At 37.1% G+C, this 20,845-nt stretch overlaps 1 long non-coding RNA gene across 1 annotated transcript; it reads left to right on the top strand.

Annotated features, from left to right (window-relative positions):
- The first annotated feature begins 3,068 nt into the window (after window positions 1-3,068).
- LOC115303549 lies at window positions 3,069-12,146 on the top strand. Its single transcript, XR_003914121.1, has 3 exons — window positions 3,069-3,098; window positions 7,250-7,407; window positions 11,986-12,146. It is a non-coding gene; the product is annotated as an uncharacterized LOC115303549 (long non-coding RNA).
- The last annotated feature ends 8,699 nt before the right edge of the window (window positions 12,147-20,845 follow it).

Genomic DNA, 20,845 nt, shown 5'->3' with positions numbered 1-20,845 from the left:
CATTCCTCATTTTTTGATTTAGGTTTTTTTTTTGAATGCCTCTGATAGACTGGTAAAAAGGCTAATTTGTATAGAACTATATCAAAAGACACCCCCAAAACTGGTAGTTTATATGTGAAAACCTCTATTATTAATTCATTATTTAAGAGATTTTCAGGTAAAATTGGGGGGCATTATGAAAGGGGGTCTTACCTGAATTTTCACCAAAAAGAGATCATGCCCCCAAACTGGGAAAGTACTAGGTTTCTTTATTTCTTTTTTCCAGATATGATCAGTTCCCCAGTCCCTGGGCTGGTGCCATCCCATAACCCAGTGATATCAGCATCTCCATTGACATTGGCTCGATGCCTCCAGTCTGGAACCTTACAGCCAATCAGAGTTGATGATATTGTATTAATGGTTCCATAATAAAATGAAAAAGATGGCCTTCATTTTGATGAAAGCTGTAAAGTAGCTATTGTGCTTGTTTGGTATTCCAAGGCCCAAATGTATTATTTATGCAATTTTTCCTTTGACAGAAAAACTGAAAGAGCAGATTTCATTTTACAGCATTCACTCAAAGCTATTGTCTCATGAATGTGAACTTTCTGCATTTTATTTCCTCAGAGTGTAGAACACATTTTTCAGAGATCATCTAAGTAGGGATTTAAAAGTTTAAAAACTGCTTTTAGAATAGGTAAGCCCTAATGATTGGATCTATTATTCATACTGGTAGATTAACTAAATCAACACGTGGCCCATGAGGTCTTCCACCTAGCTGGGGTCATAATTTTCAATGTCTTGGCCAGTCATTAAGACTTACTGTTTGTTTTAGGGAAATGGAAAAAAGTCAGGAATTTTATCATAAAGTAAGTTATCAAGAACAAATATACACAAAAACAAAATATTTAAGAATACTAAATCTATTTTGTCTAAGCATTTCATTCTACAATTGTGTAGTAGTTTAATTCTCAAAAAAATGTGATAATACCTAAGGAAAGTATGAAAAAAATAATCTACTTTAGGAAATCAAAAAACAAAAGCAAAAACAAATTTTAATGTAAAAAACAGGTTTATGTTAATAAATGATATAATAGTTTTCCTGGTGATTTTATATCCATTATCTTATTTGAACATCAGGAAGCCTACAGAATTAGGATTATTTATTTTTGTGCCTTTATTTATTTTCCTTAAAGGAAGCTTTACACCCAAAGGGGGGCTTGAACTCATGACCCCAAGTTCAACAATTGCATGTTCTACCCACTGAACCAGCCAGGCACCCAATAAAGGAACTGACACTTCAGAGGTGGAGTAAACTGTCCAAGGACATATAGCAATTTCAGTGATAAATCTGGGATCCATGTTTGGCCTTCTGATTCCAAAAGAATGTTTTTCCAATTACTCATAGTTCATTTTACCTAATGGTCATATTGTCTGTGAGCTACTAATGGTGAGGCCTTCCTACTAAAAATTAATAACAAATTAAGCAAACAAATGCATTTCCTAATAGAAGAATACATTCTAAACCTAATTTCCTAAGTCTATAGACAAGTAAATTTTGCTTATTTTTTCCAAAAAGAGATCTACTTTGGAAAATTTAAGTTTTTCTTTTTCTCCTTAGATGAGTCGGCAGAGAACTAACAATTTTTCAGCCTTCTCTACATTTTAGCTTTTCGGAAGGCCTAGGAGGCTCAGTTGGCTAAGTGTTTGACTCCTTGTTTTGGCTCAGGTCATCATTTCACAGTGGTGGGATTCAGCCCTGGAGTGCGGCTCTGTGCCGAGAGTGGAGCCTGCTTAAGATTCTCTCTCTCTCCCCTCTGCCCCTACCCTGCTTGTACTCTCTCACTACAATAAAATAAAATAAGATAGTATTTCAGCTTTTCTCCTCCACTGCCTCCTCTATATCTTTTGCAAGAACTAATTAAAATGGACCCTTCTGTTGTCATTTTCATTCTCATTTATACAAAACAACTTATTAAAGACCCATTTGTGTGACTTTTAGAACATAAAGGAATCCATATTAGATCCTACCATCTGGGAATTTAAACCTTCTAGCTTCTCCTACCTCTATTCTGAAACGCCGAATTAAAAAATTCTTTCCTCCTAAAAACAAAATTAAAAAAAATCCCATTGATCCAACTCTAATTCCTTTCATTCCTTCTCTTCTTCCTGGGAAAAGCATCTTTTGGTATAATATTATATCAAATTTATATTATCAAATACTGTGCACTGTGCTATGATAGCAAAACTTAGTTTTATTTTTCACAGATGCTACATTTTGAACCTTGTGGAAGACCCAACCCTACTACTCTCAAGGTAAGGAAGGCTCTATCTCTGCCTCTCAGATGATCCAGGAGTGATATCATCTGGCCTCTGAGGGCTCCTGTAGGATTTGAAAGAGATCCAGGAGCAAGGGCTAAAATGGTTAAAGGCATGAAGGAATCTAGATATACAATGAATTTCTGGATGGCCTATTTAAGACTGATTCTACAGGGGACTAAACACAAATACTAATGTTTATCTTTGCACTGCTGTGTGTTCATGATCAGAATTTTTCTTTCTGGGTATCAAACACATATGCACTCACTTCTAGACAGTAGTGTATGAAGGGCCCATTCATAAGACAGAGGTCTGTATCAAATTTTACACATCTGAAATGGTCAAGAGCAGCTCAACAAAGAGAGAAAAGAAAATAGCAGAACATAGGCTAGTGGTTCAAACCTCCATTTTTAAGATGTGTCATTCAGCAATGAGCTTCCTTCTTCTGAGGAATCTGAAAATTTATTGTGGAGCTGAGGTATTTCCACTGAGGTGCACTATGGCATGAAATAGACGATACACATTAGGTTACCTGGAAAAGATATTTTGGGTAAGGTCATGCCAAACTCAACCATTCTGAAATAAGCCTGGAGAAGACTGGTGTCACTGGTGTAGCTGGGAGCCACCTGGGCACCACTTTGAAAATTGGAATCAAGTGACTTGGATCAGAACTTCCAGTGTCAGAAGTAGCTTCATTATGACATTTGCTTTTCTAGAATCCAACTGGCTCATATAGCCCCTAAACCTAGAGTAAATATCTTTAGTTCTGATGTCACTTGGTAGACATCCTTCTGGTGCAGGTAAAATGAATACAATATTTCTACTTTTGGCCCTTTTTATTCCATGCTTTGATCCACAACAGATGAAAATTATTTTAGAATGTCTTCTTTGTTTTCTTCCTTTTCCAGTTTTGCCATTTCTAACATTTGAGAAAAAGTCCCATTCACCCCACCCTCTCTGCCAACAGAGGCATTTTCCCTTTCATTGGTGATCTTGCTACATATTGCCCCATTTCTTTAAGTCAGACAGTCTTTCTTCCCTTCCTTAATGTGCTCATTCTGCAAACACTTGTTAGGCATTTATTATGTGCCAGACACTGGTGAGGACATACTCTCTGTCCCCATGCAGGTTATACTCTAAGAAACATAAACAGTCATGCAAATAAATTTATTTTGTGAGAGAGACAGAGAGCGAGTGGGGGAGGGGCAATGAGAGAGGGAGCGGGAACTTCCCAAGCAGGCTTTGTACTTACTGTCAGCTCAGAACCCAATGTAGGGCTCAAACTCACAAACTGTGAGATCAATTATGACTTGAGCCGAAACAAAGAGTCAGATGCTTAACCAACTGAGCACCAGGCACCCTACAGATAAATATTTAAAGAAATTCTCTTAGGAGTTGTGAGAAAAACCTGTACACATTTAAATGAAGTATAATTACATGTTTCACTCAGGGCAGTTTTCAAGAAAAGAGACGGTTCTTAGACCTTGTAGAAAAGACCTTATATAAAAATATGTCTATATTTCTGTTATTAAACATATTTTCAATTTCACTCTTAACATCAGAATTTGCTGAGTTTATACAGATGTAACTTAAATTAATTTGATGTGCCTGCATAGTTATGTTAATATTTCTGATCCCATATTTCTATTCATGGTAAGAGCGTACGTGACATAGCAAGCATGGGTTCTTTGTCTCAAGCTAAATTTCTAAATTGAGAATAGGAATGAGTACACCGCCATCCCCACCAGGTAGATTACCGCTGTAAACCACTTCTGGCTATTTCAGGTAAGTTTTCCCGAAAGAAGAGTTTATAATGTCTTTTGATCCCATTTTGATTATTGGGAATGAGAAGCCCAGTCTTGTCTAGAACTTGGTTCAGTTTCATTTAGAAGCATTCAGAAATACCTTTTGGAGTTTAAGAAACAACGTTTGATTTATGCAGAGGTATAGGGATAAAGTAATAAAATTTCTTTGGCGAACTTATCATAAGCTGTCTACAGGCTCTCATATATTATGAATACACTGCGGTCATTTTTTCAATTAAAGGAAAAATATAACCATCAGGTTCTATGACAAATATTTATTCATCCCCAACTGAATGGTGCAAGAAGAGTAAAGATAGAAAGTGGGACCATCATGCATCACAGAATCCACATGACTCAGTCCATGGTGTTAAGCATTTAAGGTTCACACACAGCAACATTGTGCTGCGGCAGTCACATTCCAAAGTGATTTTTCTGCAATCAGAGTTTCATTCATTACCCAATTTTCATGCAACTCCCTTGGCATTTGAAATATGTTTCAAGATAGACTCCCCAAGGGCTTTTCCCCTCCCATAATAACTGATCTGCAGTGTCCAAAGATAGATCTAAATATCTTCGGTGCAAATTACTTGAGGCCTGCAGAGCATGATTCTCTGTCATCTTCATCACATTTCACACCTACAGAACTGATAACAGATTAATATCTAGGCTGAAAATATTTCATCAGCGTCTCTGGCTAAGGCATCTTGCATTATTTTATCTGGGGGCACCAATAAAAGGAGGAAAGAAAAAAATTTATTTGCACTCAGAGAGGAGAAAAAAAAGAATTTCCTTTAGTATTATGAGAAAGGCGACAAAGCTGGTCCTGGCAAAGTTCTCTGCTCCGATTATGTATACACTTTTATTCAATCATTGTATCGCTCCGTGTCTGACATTTGGTCAATAGTGCAATCTACCACCGATCAGTATAAAACAGCCACCCCAGAGCAGCTTGGAATTTCATTAGTTTCTTTTCAGTGTAGTCCTTATAACTAGATGTTTATTTGGAAACACAAATTTAAAGTTCAATTCTGTGCCTTGTCAATATTAGTAAAAAGTCAAGGATCTTAGACATTACTGTAAACCTGATTTTTTGTTTGTGTGTTTATTTATTTATTTATTTATTTATTCAGTTGGAGAAGAGGAGTTGAGGAAAAGATAATGGGGCATAAGAAGGGAATATTAAAATTAAAACGGAAACAAAAAAAGGATTGGAGACAATTTTTACTGGTACAAAAGACTTACTTCTTTCATGGTCTGGTTTATAAGTATAAAAATGCAGAAATGCACAGAAAAAATAATTTTACATATCTAGTTAGTCTCATATATTGTCAGGGCTGTTGAAAGTGAAGATTGATGGGGAAATAGTGACATTAACACCTAATGTCATTAATTACAAGGAACCAGCACAACGCGGTGTTCTAGAAATAGATTGTGTTCTGTACAGACTCTGGTGTGAACAGGGGCGCAATCGTTAATTAGCTGTGGGCTTTGGCATACGTTTGGCTAGGCCTCGACTTTCTCTTCTGAAAATGGGGGTAGTGACGCCAAACTGACAAGCTGGACAGCGGGTGAAACGTGATACGGTATATGCCTAAAGCAAGTGACACAGTAGGCCCTTAATATTCGTCTTCACTCTTCTCTCTTTTTGTAGAGCAATCAGAATAGGAATTATCCGGTGATTTTATACATTAAAATTATTTGTATTCACTTTCATATATCCTTTTCCTCATTTATTCTTTCAAGTGCTATTGAGTACCAAATGAATTGGTATGTTTTAAGGCTATAGAGGTACCAATGAATGAATGAATCAACTAAAGAACCTGAGAACTGATGGTCTCACAAGATTAAGTCAAATGCTGTAAGCATTTACATCAAAGCTAAGGAAAGAAATTTAATTAGTCTATTATAAGATTCCCTCTTTTATTGGGCCAATACTAGTTAAATATTTTAACAGAGTGTACTGGAAGAATATGGTCAAGGCATTATTAGTGTGTTACACATAGTCTTAAAATGTTATCTATTTTTAGCTAAAAAGAAATCCCAATAAACTCATAAAAGAGACCAAAACACGTGGTATAATGGTAGAATTGACAATGTACAGTTTTCTAATAAAATACATTTCATTGCATCGTAACACATTTTTAACTTCTTTCTTTTTATACCAGCAGTACATAGTACCATTCACATTCTGTCCTTGTGTGTGTGTGTTTCTTCATTTTGGTTTAGAAGCGTTAGAACCATTTTCTAAATTACTGTGTGTAATACTACATGCAGTATTAAACTTCTCATTCATACTTTAGTTTTGAACCTCAGTTGCAATTGTTTGTATGTGCTTTAAACCAGCTAAATATTATTCTATATCTTTTTCACCATAATAATGATTTTGGATATTGTAGTTGGAGCTTAATCAGTTTTTATTGGTTTATAAAAAGTGAAACTATATTAGGGGGCACCTGGGTGGCTCAGTTGGTTAAGCATCTGACTCTTGGTTTCAGCTCAGGTCATGATCTCACAGTTCATGAGTCTGAGCTCCACATCAGGCTCCATGCTGATGGTGCCAAGCCTGCTTGGCATTCTCTCTCTCTGCTCCTTGCCCAATTGCATGTGCTCTTTCAAAATAAATAAATAAACTTAACCAAAAGGAAAATACATTAGAACGCTATAATATTAATCGTCTCAAAACAGTCGCATTATTTTATAGCATTTCTCTGGGGATTTCCATTTTATATGAAGCTTTATAATTTCAAGTGTTTTTCAAATCAGTAAAAATTATAATAGTAATTAATATTTAATGAATCTTAACTATGTGCCAAATATTCCTCTAAGTTTTTTATATAAGTTTTTTCTACTAAATCTTCACAACAAACATTATAAGGTAAATACTGCTATTTCTGCTATTTAAGGATGAGAGGACTAGTAAGGCACAGAGAGTCCCAAGGTCACACAGATACTAAGGGGCAGAACCAAGACACAATGTCTGCCTCTACAGTCTTACCTCTTATCCACTGTACTAGGCTGCCTCAGTAACAGATGAATTTACACATGATTTTTCTATGCATGGGAAAATTCCAAGATGACAATATAAATATAGCAGAACCCCTTACTTATGGTATTGCCTTCCATAGTTTCACTTTCTGTGGTTTCAGTTACCCCTGATCAACTGTGGTCCAGAAGTAGATGATCCTCCTTCTGACACATCATCATAAGGTCGGTGGTATCCTAACACTTACGTCTATGTCATTACCTCACTTCATCTCATCATGCAGGCCTTTCTTCATCTCACATCATTACAAGAAGAAGAAAGGTGAGTACGATAAGACAGGTTGAGAGAAGGACCACGTTCACATGCATTTTATCATAGTATATTGTTATAATTGTTCTGTTTTACTAACAGTTATTTTGTTAATCTTTTATGGTGGTGAGCTTACAAATTAAACTTTGTTATAGGTACGTAAGTATAGCAAAAAAGCATAGTGTATATAGAGTTTGGTTTCAGGATCCATGATTTCAGGTATCCACTGGGGGCCTTGGAATGTATCTCCCCACACAGATAAGGGGTGACCATTGTAGTTCCTTCAACATAGTGTACTAAATAGAACTGGAATCAGAAGAAAAGTCATAAAACTTTTGGTGTATTATTCTTCTGGAAAGATGACAAGGTTGCTAATAAGGTAACTAATGTTCAAATTTTCATGAAGAATAGCTTTCAAATCTTTACAAAAGTTTGAATGAAACATAGGCATGTAAATAAAAGATTTATGAAGTTGTTGAGTTTCTATTTTATATGTGTATCCCTGAACCCAGATTTCATTGCTTCTCATTAGATGTTTTTTTTCAAAATGTGCAGGGCCATTTGTTATTTTTCTTCTCTTGCCTTTTTTCCTTCTCAGAAGACTGCTCCCTGCTGTGGCTCTGACAGAGCTGTTGTCTCTCATGGCAGTGGGCACGTGGCACTTGGGAGTCAGCTCACAAAGCAAGATCCAAGAGTAGACACATGACCTCAGCACAGTCTGATCTTTCTGACTCTCTATCATGTCAGGCTTATTCCTTTCTCAAGGACTTAACACTTCTACTTCTCTCAAGGGATACTTTCCTTTCCTCAGATTTTCCTATGCCTTTCCTCTGCCTACCACCTTTCTGTCATGTACACTTCATCTGAGTGGTCTACACAGAGGAGACCTATAGAATCATTAAGTCTGAATGAGTTCCTATACTTCCCATTTACTATTTATCACCTTAGTCCATTTTGCTTCCTTCGCAGAACTTAGTGCTACTTGGCATTGTGTGTCTCCTTCCACTAGAGTGTAAACTCTGTAAGTGAGAAAGAAGAGGACTTCTTGTTCATCTCCAGGGTCCCAGCACAATACACAACAAGCTGGGGTTTAAGAGCTGTTCAGCAAATATTTGTGGAAAGGTTGAATGTAAAGCAAACTTAAAATAGTTTGATTTGGGTTTCTATCAAACATAACTGATAAATTCGGGTTCCTTGTTATATGATACCAGTACACAATCGCTGCAAATGATTTTTTAAAAACCCTCTACATTTATAGGTTATGGGTTTTTCAAAAGGCTAGCAGTATTATTTCTATTTTTACTTATTATCATGGTAATTTTATAGCCTACAAATATTTTGGATAATTGCTATTTTAAAAAATTAAAATATTTTAATCAAGGTACTAATAAATGTTAACTCTGTCATTATAACTAGTACCATTCTAAGCACGGTAGAAACACACAAAATATGTGATGAACATGGCACTTAGGAAGTGAGTAGATATATACAAGAGAGGCCAGTGTAAGTAGTAATAGTGTACCTTGAAAATGGCTAGGAGTTAGAGAAGGATGACATCTTCTTAAATGGTGTACTTGGAGAGACCTTCTGGTGGACATAGGACCAAATCTGAAACTGTGGAGAAGCTTTTCGTGGTGAATGAGGGGAGAGAAGAGCTTGATAGGAGGAGACAAGGTGTGATTTGTGTGGGGGATGTCAAGGAACGTACTCCAGGCCAGTGAAGAGCTTATCTGGGGAGTTGAGAGAAGTAAGTTGATGGTATCAGGTTATAAACAGGGTCACAAATTAGAAATATTTAGTTTCTCGATTATTTACACTAGAGATTCTTGCAAAGAACAATGATTCCATAATATGTGTTTTAGGGGAAACTAATTCAGCCTTAATGTACAGAATAACTATGATAGGAAAATACTTTAGAAATCCTGTGCTGAAGCTCATATGGGAGGTGTTGAATCACTTAAAGGGTGGTTGTGGGGACCGTACACAGAGGGCAGAAATGCTAGCTCCTTCAAATTGAATACTCAATATACAATATGAGGAAAAGCAGATGAGGAATACTCCTCAGTTCCTATTACTTTTAAGATTATTTTTTAAAGAGAGAGATAGAGAGATAGAGTGAGAGAGTGAGCACAAGAGCAGGGGAGGGGAAGAAGTGAGAGAATCTCAAGCAGGCTCCATGTTCAGTGCAGCACCTAGATGGGGCTCGATCCCACCACTGTGAAATCATGACCTGAACCTACATCAAGAGTCAGCTACTTGACCTACTGAGCTACCCAGGCACTCCCTGAGTTCCTATTTTTGAAAGAATGGGAAGAGATGGGAACAATAATGGAAATACGCAAGTTGGAGGTGGATCTAATTTGTGGATAATTACAAATTTGATTTTAAATCTCAGGTAACATCATATGAGTAAGTAGAAAGTTTCCATAGGCAATTCTCAATCCAGGGGTTTAAGTGAAAAGTCAAGGTAAGAGTGATAAATTTGGCAGTAAATAAGCCCTGAACTCAGTGGTATCCAGAGCTATCTTATTCATTAGACATATTGGGGAACGTCTGGGGTCCACATTACTTTTAGACACCCACGAGCATGTCTTATTTATCTTTTGATTAGAAGGAAACAAAGAAAACCTTTTAGCTCAAAAAGTGTTTTGTTACATCATACTAATAAATGTCTTTATACCCATGCAATCATAAAATAGAACTTAATGTTTTTTTAATGCTTTTAAATTTATTTTTGAGAGACAGAGAGGGACAGCACGAGTAGGGGAGGGTCAGAGAGAGAGAGAGAGAGAGAGACAGACAGACAGACAGACAGACAGACAGACAGAATCCGAAGACAGGCTCCAGGCTCTGAGCTAGCTGTCTGCACAGAGCCGGACAGGAGGACCCAACTTAGGAACCGCAAAATCATGACGTGAACTGAAATGGACGCTTAACAGACTGAGCCACCCAGGCGCCCCACTTAAAGTTTTGTTTTATGGAGGAAGGGGCTTGTGAAAACAAAAGTGCCTAGGCCCCATGACAATCATGATGATATCTTTGAGATTTAACCATAATGGTGAATTATTAGGAAGTGTCTTAGAGAAATGGGTCCTAAGATTTGCTCTTCCCTCTGTCTACACATTCATAGGTAGGACACGCGTGTAAGTGTGCATGTTTGTGTGTGGCATGTAGAGTAAGATCTCACCGACTGGATGCTAGGTACCCGGATGTATGTTTGCCAGCAGGCCCATGAGAACTACAGTTTATCCACACCTTGTGACATGGCACACACCTCTAGCCAACTTTCCATGCATGGAATCTATCAATTCCCTCAGCCCCTCCTTAAGGGATCCACTTAAAAGCAATAAAAAAAGAGAGGTGACTTTAGCTTTCACAATCCATTTTTCTTTGTTTAGAGCCAACATCTGTCATTTGTTGAAACAGAAAAATAAATTACATAAAAACAATTATTATAATGGTTTTAAATATGAACACAAGGAATAAAAGAATGCAGCATTCACTCAAGAATACTAATGCAAAATTAATGGTATTTTATCATTTAAGATAAGGTAAGGATCCTTTCTCCATATATCTGATGAGCCACATAATTCTTTAAGTCTCCATACTGAGCACTTAAGGTAATGTAAGGATATAAAATATACTTTCTAGGCTGTGGGTCCCAATACTAGTGTTTTAAGAAAAAAAAAGTTAGATGTCATTCATATTTTCTAAGCATTTTTTACCTTTTTTCCATCTTGGATTCCTCTTATGTCAAACATCAAAGAATTGCTTTAAATTGTATGCCTGCGAAGATGTATTTAAAATTTATCTAAAATTAGGTTGATCACAAATTATTCCTGTTTTTTTATTCATTTCTAAAACCGTGCTCCTTTATTCCTAGACAAACTTTGTTAAAGGAATGACTACATTTCTTTAACACTGCAAATAACAGAGTTGACTGTGTATTTGAGCAGGTTGACAGTTTCACTTAGCAAACTCACCCTAAATTCTGAAAACAAATCTTACTGACAGTTGGCTGACAATGGTTGAGATGACAACAGAAATAATTTCCAGCAGTAACAAAAACAGATTTAAGCAGTGCACACAACAGGACAAGCCTTTTCCTTTTAAATGATATTAAAAAAAAAGGAACACAATCAAAGAAGGAGGCAACGTGCCCATTAGGTATGGCACAAAGTCTTGGCCTATTGCAGTAAGTTATTTACAAAATCAAGTTCTAGTGCATCTTTTGTCCTTACCAGCAGGTGCAGCTATTAAGCATGAAACATTCGAATGTAATATGGCCTTGAGGAGAAAAATAAATAGACGGTTTCTTTTCCCTTCCATTACTAATGCCCAACACCAGTATGATCATTTAATAATTCAATTTCATTTGCCAAGAAAAATTAGCCATTTATTTTGAGCCTTGAAATCACTGAACTCTGAATGCTTATGTGTGATCAAATATTGCCCTGCACATTTACGTAAAGAAAATGCCTTTTTTGTCCTCTATACTATTAGTTTCCCTTCGAGCACTTAGCAGAAGCCTACAAGTAGAGTGTATGTTTAAGGCAAGTTAAATCAGCTATACATTTCTTTTCTCTTAAGGTGACCTGTCCAGGCATATGCTTCAAGCAGCCTTGTTTTACTGAAAACTGACCAGAGTTCATCTCCAGATGTGGCATCATAATGTGACCGAGTGCTAGAAGGTGGCCTTGATTGTGCCCAGCTCAAGGTAGTTGGAAAATAAAGTAGTGAATTGGAAAGCACACAGTGTGCAAACTGTGTTGGGAGAATTTGTAAAGTGCAAAAAGGAGCTGAGGAACCCAGAAAGCATAGGTTTAAGGAGCAGAGGGGCAAGTGAGATGGAGCTGTGAAAGTGGCAGGGTAGAAATCAGCAATGTTTTACAAGCAGAAGGAGGTGAGAATAAAAAGCCATCAGCAGTAGCAAATGTAAGGAATTGACCTCCCACACCCACCCCATTGATGCTGATTAGAAGTTTCACAGAAAGCGGTATGATACAAAGCCAGCCAGCCTGCAGAGGGTTGAGTGAGTACAAAGGATAAGACAAATTTGAAACTTCCTTCAAGTATCTTGGGTATAAATGGAAGAAGCAAGTTAGACCTGTATTTGGGAGAGTGAGTCTTGAGGGGAAAATAAGAAATGGAGTTTAAAGGTATCATACATTTTAAAGATATGAAAGTAATATTTTTCCACGAGGTCTACGAGAGGATGGGAAAGGTTGACCTCTGGAGCTCAGAGAACAACACTGGTTTGATGAGGAGGTACTCTCTTTCCAAGACAGTGGGCAAGAGGGTAAAGATGTGGGTAACACAGGTAATTGGTTGTTTGTTTGGAAAGGGTAGGCAGAGTATTATCTGATGTTCTCTATTATTTCTTCCACAACATCGGCAAGACCATTTGCTGAGGGTGAAGAGGCAGGAGTACGGCAGGTACCTTAAGTGAAGTGGTAAATCTTTGAAATAGATGCTGACGACTAATAGGCAGCTGGAAACCATAATTGCCAAAGGCACCATCCACAGTGCTTGTCTGTGGTACTTCCTTCGAAGGGATCAAACTGTATCATAAAACTAATTCATAACTTGGAGATTTGGAGAGATAAAATGATAATGAATACCTCACTAATGAAATGATGACTCCTCATGAGAAAATGGGTCAAGTTGGTAAAGGACTACAGGCCATGTTGGGAATGCAGTGTGTCTTATTGATCTTCATGACTCCAAAACAGATATAAACACTTACGCAGCACAGAGTTAAGGACAAAATAAAAGATGGTAGAGGGGAGCCTGGATGGTTCCGTCAGCTAAACAGCTGACTCTTAATTTTGGCTCAGGTCATGATCTCATGGTTTGTGAGTTCAAGCCTTGCATCTGACTCTGCGCTGACAGTGTGGAGCCTGCTTGGGCTTCTGTCTCCCTCTCTCTCTGCCCCTGCCCTCCTCACTTGGTCTCTATCTCTTCCTCCAAAAAAATGGTAGAATGAAAGATAGCATGAAGTGGCTAATGGAAACAAAGAAGTGTGTGCCTTGATTACATTAAAATTAATAGTATGACTAATGATAATAACAAACACTGAGTGCTTATATGTGCCAAGCCCCGTTCTAAGCAATTTACTTGTATTATCTCATTTTAATTTACACATAGGAATATGACATAGATACGGTCACTACAATTTTACAAGGTTCAGAAAGGTCAAGTGATTCATGAAAGCCACAGAGATAGTACATGGAGAAAGGAGGACTCTTGAGCTCATGATCTGTAAAGGAGTAGGAGTAGATGGATTAAAAAGACAACGTAGAGGTTTAAGATCGATTCTGTGCAGCATCCTTCCTCCCGTGTCCCTCTCCTACCTGGTGTGTCTAGTCCATAACAGAGATCTAATATGTTGAGTGACGGGACAATCGAGGGCTTTCACCAGAAATGCAGTGGGCCTTGCACTTTTTTCCCTATGAAATCATTTAAAATAGAGAAACAGAGATGAAATGCACACTTTTTAACATATACTTTTAACATAATATTTTTTGGTAACAATGACAAAACATAAATGAGATAATCAACAATAATTAGACAATGATGACAGCCCTCATATATGATCTCTGTTTCTAAAACATTAAGATAGTTTCACTCAGGGTGGGTCTGGCCTAGATTTTGCATGGCCTGATAAATTTACTTATGCTTCTCAGACTCTCAGATTTCTAGTAGACGGACCGTGGACTAAGATATTACTCAATCTCACTGACTTATCACAAGGCAGAATTTTATTTAAGAATATAAAGCAGGGTTTCACAACTTATGCTCCATGTCACAACACACGCTCTATTTTAGTAAACACAAACATCCCATGTCCTGCTTAATGTTATTGGGGAAAAATGATGAAATATTGTGAAAAAAAATCAGAGCTCTGGGCAAAGTGTCGCTTTATTTGTAAATTACAGGCTGGTTCCAAACCTTGTCAGTTTTGAGAATCAAGGTCTTAAACATCTGAATTTATAGGTAATTTGTGAAATTGAAGAATAGAAAGAAGGCATATCAAAGTTATATTTAACACATCATGTTGGCTATAAATATCTATTGCATCTTCAGCCAAGATACAATTAGTTTAATCAATTCCAGATCCTTGAGGTCTTAAATATGCTAAAATTTTTTCTCCACACAAATTGTTTTCAGTTTTAGTAAGCCATTAATTCAAAATGAAATCTGAAAATTTAAGTTATGGGGAATTAAATTGCAAACGGTCTAATTAGAATACCTTAACAGGTAAGCAATCAATGTTCTGTCATATCCTTGTATACTAATTTAATTTTTCCACAATATTTTCATCATATCTGCAAAACTTAGTAAAACAAAACCACTTAAAAATTCAGCAAATATGTTAAAATGCTAAATCTGTAGGTAAAAATAGATGTAATAGACATTTTCCCTTTAATATTAGCCTCCCGAGAACAGCAGATAATTTAAATATCAAGGCTTTCTAATTAAATATAACACTTTATGGGAATGTTTTAGACTATCATATATGGAAAATTTATTGAAGAAGAGCAAAATAAAGCAGAAAAAGAATAAGACTAATGTTTTACTTCTCAGTACATTCAAACACAATTTAGGCAGCACAATACATAAGTAAACCTTACTTCTAAGAAATAGGCTAAATATTTTATTTTAAACTATAAAATAATTAAAACTTGATATTATAATATTGTATTGGATCATGTTTTTAAACAATACAGGGGAAAAGAACTGTATGTACTGAGATAGCCTTGAAAATAAGAATTGATACATATGTTTAGAGCCTAAAAAAATGTCAGGTGACTCACCTGCTTTTTTTCCCCTACTTCATTTATGTTTGGTGTTCATGGGAACCAATTTCTGGCAATGTTCCAAATCATTTTAAAAAATTTAATTTTAAAAGGGCTTATTTTTATTATAAAAATAATGCAAGCTTATTTTAGAAAAATTGGAAAACCAATTAAAGTAAGATAAAACAATCACCCAAGTCCTTCCAGATCGAGCTACAGCTAGAATCCTGATCTATTTTCCCTAATATTTTTCTAAAGTTTGCTTCAATTGTAGCATTTTGTGTCTTTGCCTTTTTGTTGTTGTTGTTTTTATATTATGTCTTCTATTTTCTGAAAGTAGAGGTACCCACAAGGAAAAAACTTGTGCGGAAAAAAAGAACAGCACTAACGGCTCTGAGGGTTTTCTGCAAGGCATTAAAAAAGTAGGGGAAGGAAAAAGAAAGAGTGGAGTAACCATTTGGGCAGACTAGGTTTATTCTGACTTAACGGTCCACATAAGTTTCTTTGGTGATACCAGGGTGAAGGGCTCTTCTCCATACAATCACTCACAAACCCAGAGCGATGGAAACTCAGCCTCCTGAAACATTGTCAGACTCCACGGCTGGGCAAAAAGAACTTAGAAATCCCCCCTAAACTTTTCACTGTTTGAGTTGAAAAGTGGCCTGCATCACCACTGCCTTGTCCTCCTTGGTCTTCCCTAATGGCAAGGGGGCTGAGAAACATAGGGGGAGGGGCAAAGACAATTTTTGGTGGGCACCACATCACGTTCTCAAACAGAAATGGAGAAACAAAATACAGAGATTTATAGGTTTGTGCAATTTAAGTTCAACTTAATTTCTAGCTGAGATTTTTTCAGTTGCTCTAATGTCTCAACTCCTTTAATTGAAACACTCCTTTTTGGAATTCACATTTACTATCCTAATAGAATTTTAAAAAATTAGGTACATAATTATATATTGTCCTAAATGTTTACCTAATCATTTTGTTTAGCCCCACAGATTTATATGCACAGAAACATTTATTCCATAAATATTGGTCTGTAACTTAAATGTTATTCACAAGGGAAGCTGAGGCTTACTAAAATATGAACTGTATTTTGATATATTAATAGCATATCTTGACAAACATGGTATCTTGTTTTTTGCCACTACTTTGCTGGAAGCATATCACTCACGTGTTCATATTCCGGTGTTTCCCATTCCTAAAGAATAGACTCCAAGCTCCTAACAGGGCAAATAAAATTTTCCAACATTGGTCTGTTGCTTAACATATTATGTCTCATCTCTATTCACCTCCTACTCGACATTTTATGCTGTCCAAGCACCTTTCGTCTCCTCAGTACATCACACTGCTTTCTGTTTCAGTGGTTTTGCTTATATAGTCGTGGACCATCGTTTCCAATGCCCATCTTTTTCCAGAACACACCAACTTTTTCTGATGAATACCTAGTCATTGTCTTTAGACTCAGCTCAGACGTCATCTTTTCCTGGCCTGGGCAAGTCAGAATAACTTCCTGCCTTATTTGTTCAAATAACACCCTATATGTATCTCCATCCTTAGACTACCGGCCATAATGAACTCTTAGTGATTGTCACCAGAGGGTGAGCTTTTCCAGGCCAGAGACTAGGTCTAATTCATCTTTGGGCCCTCATGCCTATCCTGCTAATTAATTTATATCTTTGAAGGTTTAATAATTGGAACCAATTGGTGGAACACCCTGAAAGTCTTTACCTTTTTCTTTTACACAGCTCCTGAAGTATGCTCTTCAAACCCTTCTTTCTGTCTGATTTATTTTATTAATTCCATATGGGCTCTTCCAAAGTTGGAGGTTATAGACAACATTAATTCAGACTGATTTTAAGTAGGAGGAAATTTTGTTCCATGTTTCAAGGGTTGCTTTCTGCACCCTGATACAGAGGGGTCAGTTAACGTGAAGGAGTGTGTCAGATAGGCACATTATGCTCCTTCTCACCTTAGTAGGCCTTTCAAACTATTATGCCTTGCCAAGAGCCAGAAGTGCAGATTCTATGAGAAATGAATTATTAATGTCTGATTTTCACAGCAATAGAATATCCTTATCCAAAGAGTAGCATTTCTTCCATGCTTTCCGACATTCTTTCTTAATATAAAATCCTGACCCTTTCGTAAGGTGTCTTTTTGAATCACGGATTTGCTGACTTTCATAAACACACTGTCGTTACTTTTAATCAGCACAGAAGTTCGGTTTGTAAAGTTTATGGGCAGATTAGAATCAAAACTACATGTGAAGAGTGATGAATAAATATACAAATGAGACTAAACATTTTCTATGTAGCAAATGTAGTTTCCAGATAAATTCAAATGGCAGCTTATTTTTTATTTTTTTATTTTTCTGAAAGAGATTCAACCTGTGTAATGATAAATCTCCGTCTGGCAAGGGGAAGACTTATGTACAGAGGAGACAGTACCACGATTTCTGTCTTCTTCAATCTCACATTGCCATCCTCGCAAACCACACACGGACACAATTACACTATTTGCTCTTCGTTTTGCATAGCACACAGATGATTTACCACAGTCATAGTTGAAAACTTCTCTTTAGCAGTGATTGGACATTTAAAAATTGTGCCATCCCAAATTTTAAAAATTAAATCAGTTTCAAAGCAACAGTTATAACTGAATTTCTAGATATTGATTATAAGGTCATCTTAAACACATAATTTTCTTTTGCTTGTGAGTCTAATTGCATTTTATTGAAATGAAGGAAGCTTTTGTTCATTGCCAGTCCAAGTCACTCACATAAACTCTAGGTAGGCTATTTACAGTCCTCAAACATCGAGAGAACAATTTAGCATTTGTCTCAGGATGGCTTTCCAGTAAGTTTAGTCACTGTACATGTAGGACAGCTTGGATTATTTTTTGATTTGGTAAATACACAGCCATGAGTGCTCCTACCTAATCTTTCTGTAATGGCCTAGCATCATGGTAATTTGCCAAACTGCCTTTATGAAGGCCATTTATTAAGTCAGAAAGAAAAAAAAAGATTCTTCAAGCTTACTGGATAATTCAAAACCAAATACAGTGCCTCATTCTGACAAAGGTTATTGTAATTCAGAAGATGATTTGAAGCATTTTGTATAACCTCCAAAAGGGAGGGTTATACAAAATAACCCTTCCTTCTAAAAGGGAAGCCCTCTATCTGAATGCCACCCCTTCAAAGCCAAAAGAGAAGCCCATGTTGCCAAATCAATGCCCAGAGACACTCAGCAATTAAGACTATGTGTCAGCGTCTGTGACGACCTTCACACGGAGCATCACAAAACTTCTCCAAAGTCCAGGGCATTGTTAAGATGTCTTCTTATTGCTACTTTATGAGCCTGAGAGGACCTGCTTAGTCTCAGAGAGGGTTTAGGGCACCACCAATCAATTATATTTTCTTAGAGTTTACCAAACTTAATCCTCCTTTCACACATCTGATCAGAATATATATAATAACCTTAGACCAGAAGAACTCCCTAGAAGTAGTTTTTCAACTTAAATAAAAATACAGTAATACACTGTTTTCACAATGAAGTATTTACTATTATGAGAACACACATAAATTATAAATTACGGCCTTTGCCCTTAAATGGCTCCTTTCTATTGAGTTAGAGACATGTGACATGAAAAACATGAATGTAACTTAAGAGATGGAGAGACCTGATTAGTCTTCTCTTCATATATTAACATGGACCAAGTTATTAAATTTAGCCATGTGTTCTCTGACATTTTCACACTGAAACAGGTATTGCATATTTTCTGTATAGCAATAAGAATATTGGATACTTTTATATATAAATTTTCAAGTGGCACGAGGTGGGAATAATTATCTTACTTTAGAGAAGAGATCATGAACGCTCACAGGAGATAATTTAACTACCATCACCCAGCTAGTTTGCTAATGAGTCCTGATTCTGGCACAGGTCTACCCAGAGGGTCTGAAGAAATGGGGCACAGAGCAGGTAGGTGTGTGACACTTGGGGAGAGAGTGATGAGAAGTAGGCGGTAGGGTGGGAGTGGTGAGCGTAACACCCAGGGAAGGTGCCCAAGGGAGAGGCTGGGGATGAAGGTGGCCACCAGCATGCAAGTCTGTCCCAAAGCTTTCCATATGCTGACCCGTCCCCAGGAATCTTCCAAATTCTCTAGCCACATGGCCGAGTTCGGTCACTGCCAGTACTAGGAACACTGGGCAGCAACAGATAACAAAACGAGTCCAGGATTTGGAGTCAGATAGACCTTGATGCAAATGCCTGTTTCCTCACCACATTTGTGTCATTAACCAATGGAATAATTTCACTGAATCTTAGTTATTAATTATTTTGTAAAAATGTTATATTTTCCTGTTATTTAATTAAAAATAGAAAGCATTTAGCAGTGTCTGTTACCTAGTAAATACTCAATAAATGTTAATTATTTTTCTTGGTTTTTTTTGCTCATTTTTCTTCTTTCTCCTTCCCTGTCAACAAACTAAAACCTTCTGGTTCCTTTTTATTTGGGCTCTTCCCTCTGATAGGGTCATCTCTGTATGTTTCTTTCGAACTTATAAAGGCAAATAAATAACATCTAGCAGTTCACTTTTTAGCGACACCAAATAAATGCACAGCTTCATGCAAATGGTTAGGGACATTACCAATAACAGGCTTGGGGATAAAGTCTTCATGAGTTGCACTGAGGAACCAACTCAACATGTCCCAAATCTGCTCTTCCTCTTTTGTTCCACCTCATAGCAAATGATATCATTATTTATATAATTGCACAAAACATTAACTTTGTGAACTGTGCATCATTTTTTACCACTCAGCAACATTAGATGCTCTTTTTTTTTAAAGTTTATAATTTATTTTGAAAGAGAGAGAAACAGAGAGACAGAAAGAGACAGAGAGACAGAGAGAGAGAGAGAGAGACAGCATGAGAGGGGGCGGGGCAAAAAGAGAGGGAGACAGAGAATCTGAAGCAGGCTCTAAGCTTCAGGGCAGAGCCCCACATGGGGCTGAACTCACGAACTCTGATATCATGACCAGAGCCAAAGATCATGACCTGAGCCAAAGTCATACACTTAACCAACTGAACTACCCAAACACCCCCATATCTGATCTTTTACCACCATATGTCAAGCATCAACCCAACTTCTGGTTCAGTATGAACACCCCTATTTCAGCCCTTAGTAAACATTTATACAAAGAGTAAACCAACATATGAATGAGTCTCTGTCTCTTAATTATTCCTTTATTGGGGCACCTGGGTGGCTTAGTCGGTTAAGCCTCCGACTTCAGCTCAGGTCAGATCTCATGTTTGTGGGTTCGAGCCCCGCGTCAGGCTCTGTGCTGACAGCTAGCTCAGAGCCTGGAGCCTGCTTCCGGTCCTGTGTCTCCTTCTCTCTCTGCCCCTCCCCCTCTCATGCGCTGTCTCTCTCTGTATCAAAAATAAATAAAATGTTAAAAAAAATAAAAAAAATATTCCTTTATCTAATACATCTTCAAGTAGCCATCCTATTTTGTTACCCCTTAAATCATTTTCCTCCCCATTTTCGCTGCATTACTACAGGTCACCATTATCACTTGCCTTAATCACTGTAATTTGTTACCAGAAAGAGGGTTCTCTAAGGGATAGCTGTGGCTTTGGGGGATCTAAGA

The sequence above is a fragment of the Suricata suricatta genome, chromosome 10, assembly GCF_006229205.1.
Source record: "Suricata suricatta isolate VVHF042 chromosome 10, meerkat_22Aug2017_6uvM2_HiC, whole genome shotgun sequence".
Lineage (NCBI taxonomy): Eukaryota > Metazoa > Chordata > Mammalia > Carnivora > Herpestidae > Suricata > Suricata suricatta.
Note: the sequence above shows the minus strand (reverse complement) of the source record. Positions and strands in the feature narration are given on the sequence as shown.